Raw genomic sequence first — 11835 nt, forward strand, 5'->3', positions numbered from 1 at the left:
TTTTGAGCTGTGCAGAATAACATTTTCTGAAGGAATTTTGTGGGCGTTCGGGGAAGTTCTCGGCTGAACCAGCCAACTCCCGCAAGCGTTTTTTGTTGAGCCCAGCTGGATTTGATCCTGGGTCTATCATTCGGTTTTATGTTTTAATTTGCATGAGAAAATTTCTGAAGTTTCTTCACAGTGACGATCTGAAATTTCTGTTCTTTAAAATGTTTTCCGTGCTTATTGCTAAATCTGGCAGTTAAAGGGGCCAAATCTGTACATTAATAAACTATTCTAGGGTTTTATTTTTTTTGGATCTAGGGTTTCAAATTTTTTTTATAGTTTTTATTAGGGTCTGCCTTTTTTTTTTGCAATTGCAGGATCGCCATCAAGGTTGACACGCCGACACACTGTGCATAACCAGAGAGTTTCAACGTGACTGCAATAGTTTGATCTATCGAGAATATGTAAATGACGGCGTGTTTCGCTGTTTAGAGCCATCATTCCTGTGTGACGGCAGTGAGCATTTTTTCGTAGAAGGAGCGTGCCAAAGCCTCCAAGCAAAGGGCTTCAAAAGAATTTCGATCATAAATCTTTCATCACGTCAGACAAACAGTGGCTTTTCGTTGGTGTATGATCTCCATTCACACGCGGACGGGTCAAGCAAATTTACGAGGAAAAAACGCTGGGGTGAGCTTCAGCCTGGTTCATTTTTTCTCAAGCCGCCGTCAAAGTATTTGCAGTAGGTAACATCGGTTCAGCAAATTCGGGCTTCATCTTCTCAAATCCTCGCCGTATGCATACACAAAAAGCTGGGGCCGTCGTTCCTCATCAAAGTCGAGCTACAGTCTTCTCCGCCGTCTTGCATTGTCTGCATACTGCACCACCAGAAAGGTATTCATCCGTCGGCAGTCAGGTAAGTATAAACTCGCATCCGCCGCATTTGATTTCTCACGCGTTCATCTCTGCGTTTTATTAAGGTTAGCGTTAGACGGGGTTTAGTATAGATTAAATTCGATTTCATTTGTTTTGTATTTAGGTTTTGACATATACGTAAAACACAAAAAATGCGATTTTAGATTTTGTATATAATCTTTAAATTTTGTTTTATATTTTAATTGATGTTTAGATTTAGCATTTGTCATTTTAGTTTAATTTAGTGGTTACGCTTTAGTTTAGGTTTCAAATAGATTTAGATTCAAATTTTTATATGTTTAGTTTTAGATTTAGTTCTTTAGTTTTATTTTCATATTCTTAATTCTAAATCTTTAAGAAATATAAAAATCGAATTTGGTTAGGACATTTTCTTTTTTTTTTTCCTCTTTTTTTTTGGTTTAGAGATAATATTTATGTATATATTTTAAATTTCTTTAGGATTTTGATGTAGTTTAAAAAAAAATTAGATTTTATTTTTAGGGTTTGATGTATTTTAGATTTTAATCTTTCATAAAAAAAAAAAAAAAAAAAAAAAAAATTGAAATTTTTTTTTAAAATTTTGTGGGAAATTATTTTTGCCAGTCTCAGTGGTTTTTATGTATATCTTTCATGCTGGGATCTAAGTTTTCAAGCCGAGATGCGAAATTGATATCTGGTTAATGGTTTATAATTCTCGGGCATTTATCTGTAAAATTTTCAGTTGCTGGATATCGTTTTGGTCATTCTAAAGAGCATTGTGATTTAGCTGATGCTAGATGGTTGCTGTTCATGGTCCATGTTTCTTTATCATTTAAAAAGTAATCATTCAAGCATTGACTCCATAAGGCACTGGTCTGTTAAATTAAACAAATCTTTCGAGTGCTTTTTATTATCGTATCTCGTGTCTCCCAACCAACTGGTCGACAGTTGGTCTCATCACCTCAGAGGGTCTACCCCCCTTAGCCGCGGGAGACAGGCTTAAACGGAGGGACCGGGGATCAGAGTGACAGCCCCCGGTCCGAGCGTTGTCGTGTCAATCTGCGCTCAATGGGGAGCAAGAAGGCTCCATCACTTTGGGACTGATGTGTAGGTCGCAGATATTCTGTCGAAGCCCCTGGGAAAGGTCAAATTTGTGACTTTCCGAGAATGGCTAGGAGTCGTGGAGAGACTCTATCCTAAGGGTCCTCTATGACATGGACATTGAGCTCTGGGAGCTCCGGGAGACTTGAGGGTACATCGTGGAGCGATGAGCAACCATAGGGTGAGTGGTTCAGCCTTCCCTTAGTGGTCTGCTATGTACACAAGATGAGTGGTTCATCCTTCTCCTACCGAGATACAATCATAGGGTGAGTGGTTCAACCTTCCCCTGGGATACCCTGTGGCAACATGTAGGCAGGATGAGTGGTTCATCCTTCTCCTGCTGAGACATCCTACCCATGCAGTTTGGGACGCATGGGAAGTACCTCTCATTTGGCCAATGAGTAGGGAAATGAGGATAGGGACCATAGTAGTACCGATGGACGCATCGTGTTACTAACATACTCCCTATGCGAGGATGATAGTGATCTGGGATCAATTGGAACTGACTTCGGGTCAGTAAGAGTGATATAACTCACTCTCTTTTCGAACTGACTTCGGGTCAGTAAGAGTGGTATGACACATTCTCTTTATTTGGAACTGGTTTCGGATTCGTAAGAGTGATATAACTCACTCTCTTTTGGAATTGACTTCGGGTCAGCAAGAGTGGTATGATTTTTATTTGGAACTGATTTCAGATCAATAAGAGTGGTATGAGACACTCTCTTTTATATGGGACTGACCTCGGGTCAGTAGAGGATGGTATGATCAGTGAAGCACCACCCCTATAAAACCCGTGGGTAAGAACATGTCAAAAGGGTGGACGGATAAACTTCATCAAACCCTCGGTCTTTACCCTTACCCCTTGGGTTTAGTACTACACCCTCTTACCCTTATAAGACCCGCGGGTTTAATACAAGACCCTTATCGGACCCCTATAAGACCCTTCGGGCAGCAAAACTTTTAGACTATCCAAAAATTCAATTTTTTTTTTTTATTTTTCTTTTTTGGAGATGAGGTGGAGGAAAAGGGAAATTGGAGGGAAAAAATAAATTTATAAGCACCTCTCTCCCCTCTATTTCTCATTCACTTGTCATTTGAGTGTTTGCCTAATTTGTGTGAGTGAGAGTGAAGCTAAAAGAGCGTGAAGGAGCTATTGGAGAAGGCTAAAGGAGGCTTCACCGGATCAGACTAAGATTCAGGTAGGCCTGATGAACCTAGTTAGAATGTTTTCCATGTATTTATTTTTGTTTTTTTTTTAATTTTTATTTATTTTTGTTTTTTTTTTTTTTTTATGTTTGCAATTTTTTTTGATTGGGAATGGCAGCTGTGTGGCTGAGTTTCTCAGCCACACAACCAAAAAGATTTGCAAATTAAAAAAAAAATCAAAACCAAAAAAAAAAATTAAATCGAAAAAAATTTAAATTTATTTTTTTTCTTCTAGATTTTGTTACCATGCCACCAAAGGGTTTCAGACAGTCTCGTGATTCGGCATGGGCACATGGTCAATGACTCATTCCCCATAATGACCACAATATCAAGTGAAATTATTGCAATGCCACAATGTATGCAGGCATAAACAGGCTCAAATACCACCTAGCCAGAATTCCTGGGTATGGTGCGGGTGCTTGTCAAAGTTGCCCTGATGAAGTCACTACTGAAATGGTTGCTTCTTTGGAAGCCATTAAAGAAGCAAGTTCTTGTTGATTTGGGGTAGCATCGCATGTGCTCTAGCCACGAAATTTGGTGGAGAGGTTGGGGCACATGAGATCTCCAATACCTAGAAAGAGTTTGGGTAGATTCGAAACATATAAGGAGATATTAAAATAATTAAAATTCTTAATGGAGTCCCTAAGTCTAAACTTAGGGAAAATAAAATATTAATGTGTATTAATATGAATATGTTAGAATGGTCCAAAAGACATGGATCAAGCCAGATCTAATCTTAGCCGTTAATTAGGGAATTAATCTCAGTTGTGGAGATGTCAACAGGAAAAGTATAAGAGGAGGCTTGGGGGTCACTTCGAGAACACACCAGATGATCAGTCATTCTATTCTCTAGAGCGGGGTTTGCTAAGAGAGATAGAATCGATGATCGGGACAACAGCTGAGGGGCATTGAGTACAGAGAAATAGAGAACGCAGAGATTGTTCCGGGAGAGCAACACAGAAGCCAAGGAGGGGGACGCAGAGCCAGCAAGTGCTCACGCAGGGCCACGCAAAGGCAGCCAAGTGCTGCGCAGAGCACCAAAGGGGCCAGCGTAGCGGATGCAAAGGCTCCCATAGCTGACGCAGGGCCTCCTAGGGCTGACGCAGGCCAAGAAAGGCTAACGTAGGGCCTCCTAGGGCTGACGCAGGCCAAGAAAGGCTAACGTAGGGCCAGCGTGGGACAGAGAGGGGCTAACGGAGTCCAGATTGGGCAGACGCTGGGGTTGCATGAGCAGTTTTGTGCAGAGGAACTGCTAGAAGGATTTTCTGGGGTTTCAACCAGGAGATTTCTCTCAAACTGTGAGGTATAGTTGCTAAGGAAATTCTATGTTGGGTAGGCCAGTTTCGACACCCAAATTGTACTATGATATTGCTTAATAAGAAAAACCTCAGATAGCTGCACCGATTTTCCCACATTGGGTTTTTCCGGGGACATTGGTCAAAAAATAATGGTGTCATGTGGTGTGTTTGTTCTTGTTTCTTTTAGTTGCTGATCTGTAATATGTTGAGCATGCATTGGCGTTTATTTTCAATATTTACTTTGTAAATAACTTGTTAAAAATAAACAACAAGTAGGTAGGAATAAATTAGGAAAAGTGCATGAAGGGTTTCTAAACTAAGTAAACATAGAAACTTCAATAGTTCTAAGAGGAAAAGAATGAAGGATGAGATTGTTGGGATAGGTAGATCTTCACCTTAGAGTGAAACACAGTTTCAAAGTCCGGGTATTGGTAACTCCTATTCAACTACTATGCCAAACAAGAGTATAACCTCTTCTTTCTTCAATCCTCGTACAACTCCAGGATCTCAACCAACCTTGGACAATTTCAATGATAAGAAGAGGAAGGAGGCAGATATGGAAGTGAGGAGGTTTTGGTACCATAACATTGTTTCATTCAACTATGCAAAGTCTTATTTCTATCAGCCCATGGTGGTTGCCATTGCATGTGCTGGCCCTGGATACAAAGCCCCAACTTATAATGCACTTAGGGGGAAAAGGTAGATGAGGAGCTTGAGTGTGTCAAGGAACAATTGGAGAGCATTAAAAGCTCATGGAAAATTACAGGTTGTACACTTAATGGGTGGACAGATCAGAGGGGTAGAACAATAATAAATTTTGTTGTAGCTTGCCCTAAAGGAAGCATGTTCCTAAAATCCATTGATGCATCTGAAAATGTAAAAGATGCACATTTGATTTTTTCATTGTTGGCTGATGTGGTGGAGGAAGTTGGGGTTGCAAATGTTGTCCAAGTAATCACGGACAATGCAACAAATTATGTGGCAGCTAGAAAGTTGCTTTGTGTGAAATATCCCACCATTTTTTGGACTCCATGCGCTTCCCATTGCATAGACTTGATGCTAGAGGACATTGGGAAGTTGGAGTGGGTGCAAGACATTGTGCAAGAATGCAAGCATATTACCAAGTATATTTATAATCATGCTTGGGTGTTGAACCTTATGAGGGAATTCACATAGGGTGAGATTAGTCGCCCAACTGTCACACGGTTTGCTACAAACTTTCTTTCCCTCCAAAGCCTTTTGTATGAGTACCAAGCTTTGAGAAGAATGTTTTGTAGCTAGCAATGGGTATTCTGGAAAGATAGCACAAAATCGGAAGCAATGTCTATGAAAACATCTGTCTTTGCTGATAGTTTGTAGGACAAAGTCACTGAGATTGTCAGCTTCACTGAGCCCCTTGTGAAAGTCTTGAGATTGATGGATGGAGAGAAACCTGCAATGGGATATATTTATAAGGGCATGGACAGGGCCAAAGAGGCCGTCAAGACTTTTTATAAGGGAAATGAATCTAAGTATATCCCTATATGGCAAATTATTGATTCCGAGTGGGACAAGCAACTACATTCACCACTGCATGAAGCAGGAGCATATCTCAATCCGAGCTTATTCTATAATGAGTGGTCTAGCATTCAAAGATATCTTGAGGTGATGAGAGTTGTCATGATATGCATTGAGAAGATGTAGATATTTAGGACATAATAACCTTACAACGAGATATGTACAAGGAAGCATCTAGCAGGTTTGGATTCAACGCAAGCCAACGTCTCAAGGACAAGAAAATGCCTTGTAAGTGCAAATTGTTAGAACTTAGCTTGTAATTTTGCTAGTTCTCTTTTATACGTTTGGCATTGCAAACTAATAATCTTTGTTGTTAGTTTTTTACAGCTCATTGGTGGATAGATTGTGGCACTGAGGCACCACAATTACAAGAATTCGCCATCAGAGTTCTGACTCAACCCTGCAGTGCTTCTTCTTATGAGTGTAATTGGTCAGTTTTTGATCACATCCACAACAAAAATAGAAACAGGTTGGAGCATGAGAGGTTGGAGAAGTCGGTTTTCATCTACTACAACCTTCGAATGCTGACAAAACAAGTGCAACCAAAGGATACAGATCCAATTTTATTGGATACTATTGATTTAGAGTCTGATTGGGTTGTGGAGGAGGTGGCCCCTGATTTGAGTTGGCTTGATGAAGAGACTGAGGATCTCTCTAGTTTGCCATCTCAAATGGAAACTCCAAATACACCTACCTCACAGTTGCTTCAACCTTTTGATGTTAGCACTAGCTCCGCGAGGGCTTATTGTAGGCGTAGTCATCCATGAGTGATGAGACACAAGATTGTTATGAGACAATCATTTATCATTTTATGACATATGTATTTGAATTTTGAGCTTGCTGACATTTTTTATTTTAATTATGGAATCATGAGTCCTTTTCTTATTTAGTATCTAAATGTTTTGCTTACAAAAATTGCATATGTTATGTTGTACTTTTATAGATATGAGATGATGTTATGAATTTTTGCATATATTGTGGTTTTTATAACTTATAAGTATTGGAATTGTCATTAGTTTCTATTTTGTGCTTAAAATTTACCACATTTTAAGTTTTTTTTTTTATTTTGACAAGTCTTATCAGGGTCATTCCCGAGTCTTATATGAGTAGATGAGTCGATGCCTCGCCGAGTCTTATACGAGTACGAGTCGTGCAACATTGGGTATGATACATTCTTGATCACTTCTTCTTCTTCATAGTTCAGCAAAGCAGTGCAGGGCACTGATGGCAGGGATAGTACAGTTTGGCAGATGGATTAGCAGATGGAGTCCTCCCTAGTTGAGTGGGAGTGTTAAAATTGGCAACTAGGGCCAAACTCCATGTGGGTCTACTTATTGTTGGCAACTGATATTTTTCTTGGATTCCTCTCGTCGAGAGGTGTAGGATTGATCTAAAGATCATCCGATTTTGAAATGTATTCATGGAGATATGAATTTATTTGTGTTATGTGACAGTTTGTCAAGGTTGACCAGCAACCAAATTGCCCCCACTTATCCTCCACGTTTTAGTATAAATAGAAGAGGACTTTAAGTCATTTGACAAACACACTCTTGTGATCTCTCTTCATTCTATTTTGGGTTTGATGAAGATGAGATTTAGAAGGAGTGCCCTAGGTGATACACTCCTCTAATAGGAGATGCCCTAGAAGTTGTCATGGAGAAGGCTCTACGCTATGATAGAGAAGCTTAACGCTGGTATGGAGAAGCCCTAACCTTGGCCTAAATGATGGCCTAACTAATACACAGTCATGAAGGATAACATAGTCAGGGAAGAAGGTTTCATAACGCAGCAAGGGAGTGACCTAAACGCAGGTCTAATGCTGTTGTTCTTGTCACCTAGAACGCAATCAATGAAGGTTTCATAGCCAGCAAAAGAAGGCATATATACGCTGTAAAGAGGGGGTCTTGACAAGCCCTAACCGCAGTCCTATCAAGTGTTGCAAGTTGGTGCCCTAGACGTTGTCAACGAAGAGAGGTATACGCAGTCCATGGAGGGATCTAATCTGTTGTCTCAAGGTCCTTCTTACGCTTCCTTAATTTGCTGAGTTAACAGTCTTGTGAAGACTCGTATTACTATTCAAAGAGAACTTTGCATGCTATCCTAAGATGACCTTAACCGCTGTTTATTAGCAGCTCATAGAAACCTTGTTGTTGTATCCTTAATTGTTGTCATGATGCCACATAGCTGTAGATGACAGCGTGGCCTAATTAAGGACAGTTTGTGCATATTTGAGTGGGCTGAAGATGATTGTCATCTTGCCCTAACCAGACCTCAAATTGCAGCAGAGATATATCAGATGCATGTTGTATTTATTTTGAGTTTGTGCTAGGTGGAATATTGATAGAAGCTTATGCGGCCTGTTGGAGCAAGTGAAGACAAGCTACAATCCTGGGTGTAGGATCTTGGTGACTAATGTAGCCATGAATGGAGAAGAGCTTCTACAAGTTACAACTAGCTGCTTTGCTAGGCTGCAAGCCATATCAAACAGCTAAAGATGTTCCATGACAGTGAGGATGGGTGCAACATGGTGTAGCATGGTGCAACACAGTGATGATGGGCATGGATGTATAGCAACAGCAAGAATGTATTGCAATAGCGTGATGATGATGTATTGCAGTGCAATGATGAGGTACAACTCAGTGATGGGAGCAACATAGTGATTGGGTGTAGCACAGTGCCAAGTGCAGCATGACAATGGTGCAACACAATGATGATGATGAGTGCAGCATAGTGTAACAAAGTGCAGCACAGTGATGGGAGCAGCAAAGTGATGAGAACAACTCACTGTAATGGGTGTAGCATGGTGATGGAATCACCTTGGAGAATCAGTTGAAGTAGTATGCCTTCACCTAAGTTCAGAACAACTACCTCTAGTATGATCTTCATAGAGAAGATCTCTGCTCTTATTTTGATAAGTCAAAATGTTGACCTCCAATGTATATGTACTATCTCTCTCTCTGCTAAAGTATTGAAGAACATAAGAAGAATTGATCAAGGGTTTCCCCACATTAGGGTTTGTCCCTGGCTAGCGCCACATCTTGTGTCCTCTTGTCTTGGCTTGTTTTTTGTGATTTATGTTTATGTTCTATCTGCATTTTAATATCATGCTAAATGTGATTGCTAATATGGAATTGATATTGAGTTAATATGGAAAATTGAAGTAAATTTGCTCTCAGCATAGAACATACCTAAAATTAACAACCTTACAATAGAATAAATGAATCCTGACCCAATACAAGTGAAATGAACTTACAACTCCATAATGGTGAACCAAACTTACAAGAAAGAACATTCGCCTCAAAATCTTTATGTTTAGCTCCTCCTCCAACTCCTTTCAAGCCTGTAACGGTGAACCAAACTTACAAGCAAGAACATTTGCCTCAACATCTTTATGTTTATCTCCTCCTCTAAATCTTTCAAGCCTATCACTAACGCTTAATTACTTGAAGCATTACCCCGCCAAAGTGACTTCAATATAACATCCATACATCCTTGGAATTTTGCTCGAGTTCCTCAAGCAGATGCCAATTTGTCTTAGAAGATTAGCATGTTGATCACCCAATTTGTCTTGTAAGATTAGCTTGTTGATCACTCTTTAATTTTCATCTTTGTTATTGGCAAATTCCCACAGACAAAATATTGCTTTGGTCAACTTCAGTTCCTAGCTAATTTGCTAGATAAGCATTGAAACAAAGGATTATTTCAACAATACTACAATTTCCTCAACCATATACTTGATCAAATGTTTTCTTTTTCCTATGCTTTGATTAACAGGTGTTTCCCACACCCATGATGAAAACAAATTTTTTCTCCTAACAAGATTTAGATTCAGTGGTCCCAAATCATATATATTTGCTACAATGAGGTCGATCACCTTTGCAGTAGAGTAAGCTCCTAAGTGAATGATTAGGCATTGGGTTAAAGGTAACAAGATCAAAAGACACTATATATAGTATATACAACCTCCTTAGGGAATAGGTCCTATAAATTTTCTAGAGCACTCAACTTCCTCTAGTCTCTTGTTTGTCACCACAGGCACAAAGTTCAAATGAAAAAACATAGGTTTAACCACATTACCATAATCTTTGGAGCCCATTGAAACAATTTCCTATTTCTTGGCTCGGAAAGGATGAAACTTATATTCTTCGTTTCCAATAAACCAAATGCCAAAATCCTATCACTTACTCAAAAATGCAATGTCCCAAATGGGAAATTTTGCTAATTTGGCAGAAATCTAGCTTAAACAAAAATTCTTCATAAAATAACCATTCAACTAACAGAAGGTTGCCATGTAAAATATAACAAATAGAATGCATGCAATTCTATAACTTGATAAGAAGAAAATAATCTCAACTTTATTATAATATAAACTGGGGTTTACATGTTGATACCTTAAAATAGCTGAGATGGGAAACTGGCCTCAAGAATTTGCTCCAATGTTGTGTTGGCCCTCCAAACTGAACTGAAATGTCACTATTGAGGTCTCTTGTGAATTATGGATGAATTCACTAAGGGGCGATGGGTACTCACCCAACGCCACTGAATTATCCGAGGGTTTTTGTCCTGGGGCTACTGCTGAAGTAGAGAATCAAGTTCTCAACCTCTCATACAAGAAGAAATATCAAATCCAAGATGTTCTCCAATGGCCTCCTCCTCCTCTTTTATAGATCTGATGGACCCCTCTAGAAACTCCTATTTTATTATTATTTTAATTATGGAGCACTTTTCCCTCTTTTATTTTAAATAAAATATTCTTTTTAATGTGGGAAAATGGTAAATTGGCCACCTTGTCTCCTCATGTCACTGAAAATCACATCTACCCATCCCATCATGCAAATCTTCTCGTTCCGGTTCCAACGAGCTATTACACTAAGGTGTTTTGTCAAGTATTCCACTTGGAATGCCACCTTAAGCATAACTAATTGAGTCAAGCCCAATAATAACTTTGTTTTTTGAAAGTTGTCAGAATGCGCCATAACAAAAGGAAAAATGTGCGAATGATGGAATATACCAAGAGAATGGTATTATACCTCATAGAAACTCCTCAAAGCCCCTCCAAGAGCCCCTGGGCCCGCTGATGACATCAACCTGCACTTGTGACCTGTCTACCCCCAACTTTGAAAGTCCATCCAAACCATGTCATAAGGAACATAGAAAAATGAACATTATAAATCCTCCCACCCCAAGATTGCTTGCCCTCAAGCAATCCAAACCTGTGGACCATTCCGGTGGCCCAACACAACTGAGACCCAATGTCTGGATCCCATACGAACCACTGGGTGATGCTTTGCCTCTGTGTCAACCCATCATGAATGGATCCCTCAATGCCCAGATCCCAAATTGATCTCTGGCTGTACCTGTCATCAACCAATCCTCCTAGATCCCAATGCCACCATGGCCAATCATCGCCCAAGTCCCATGGCTCAGACTGTGCTCTGTCTCTGGCTATAGATGTTGCTCCATAAAGCGAATACCAACTCATCAACTCTCTCCAATACTGTCTTTGGCATAAGTCGAGGTCAACCTCACTCTATTGATGTTGGGCTAGTGCTACTAAAATATTGACGAACTGTCGGTCCTCATCCCACTACTCACTGAAACATGTAATAACCCCCTCATGTAAGTGCCCTTGTTGTACTGTGCCCCGGACTAAGGTTGATACTCCATCAAAAGGATACCAACTCATGATCTCCTGGCAATCTAATGCATGGACTCTAGTGTAAGGAACAAGTTTACTAGGTTGATGTTGGTCCACACTCAAGTCATGCTGCTCTACCTAGTCAATCGACAATATCCA

Source organism: Pinus tabuliformis, chromosome 4_1, assembly GCF_031772625.1.
Source record: "Pinus tabuliformis cultivar Carrire ecotype Pingquan chromosome 4_1, CPIR1, whole genome shotgun sequence".
Taxonomy (NCBI): domain Eukaryota; kingdom Viridiplantae; phylum Streptophyta; class Pinopsida; order Pinales; family Pinaceae; genus Pinus; species Pinus tabuliformis.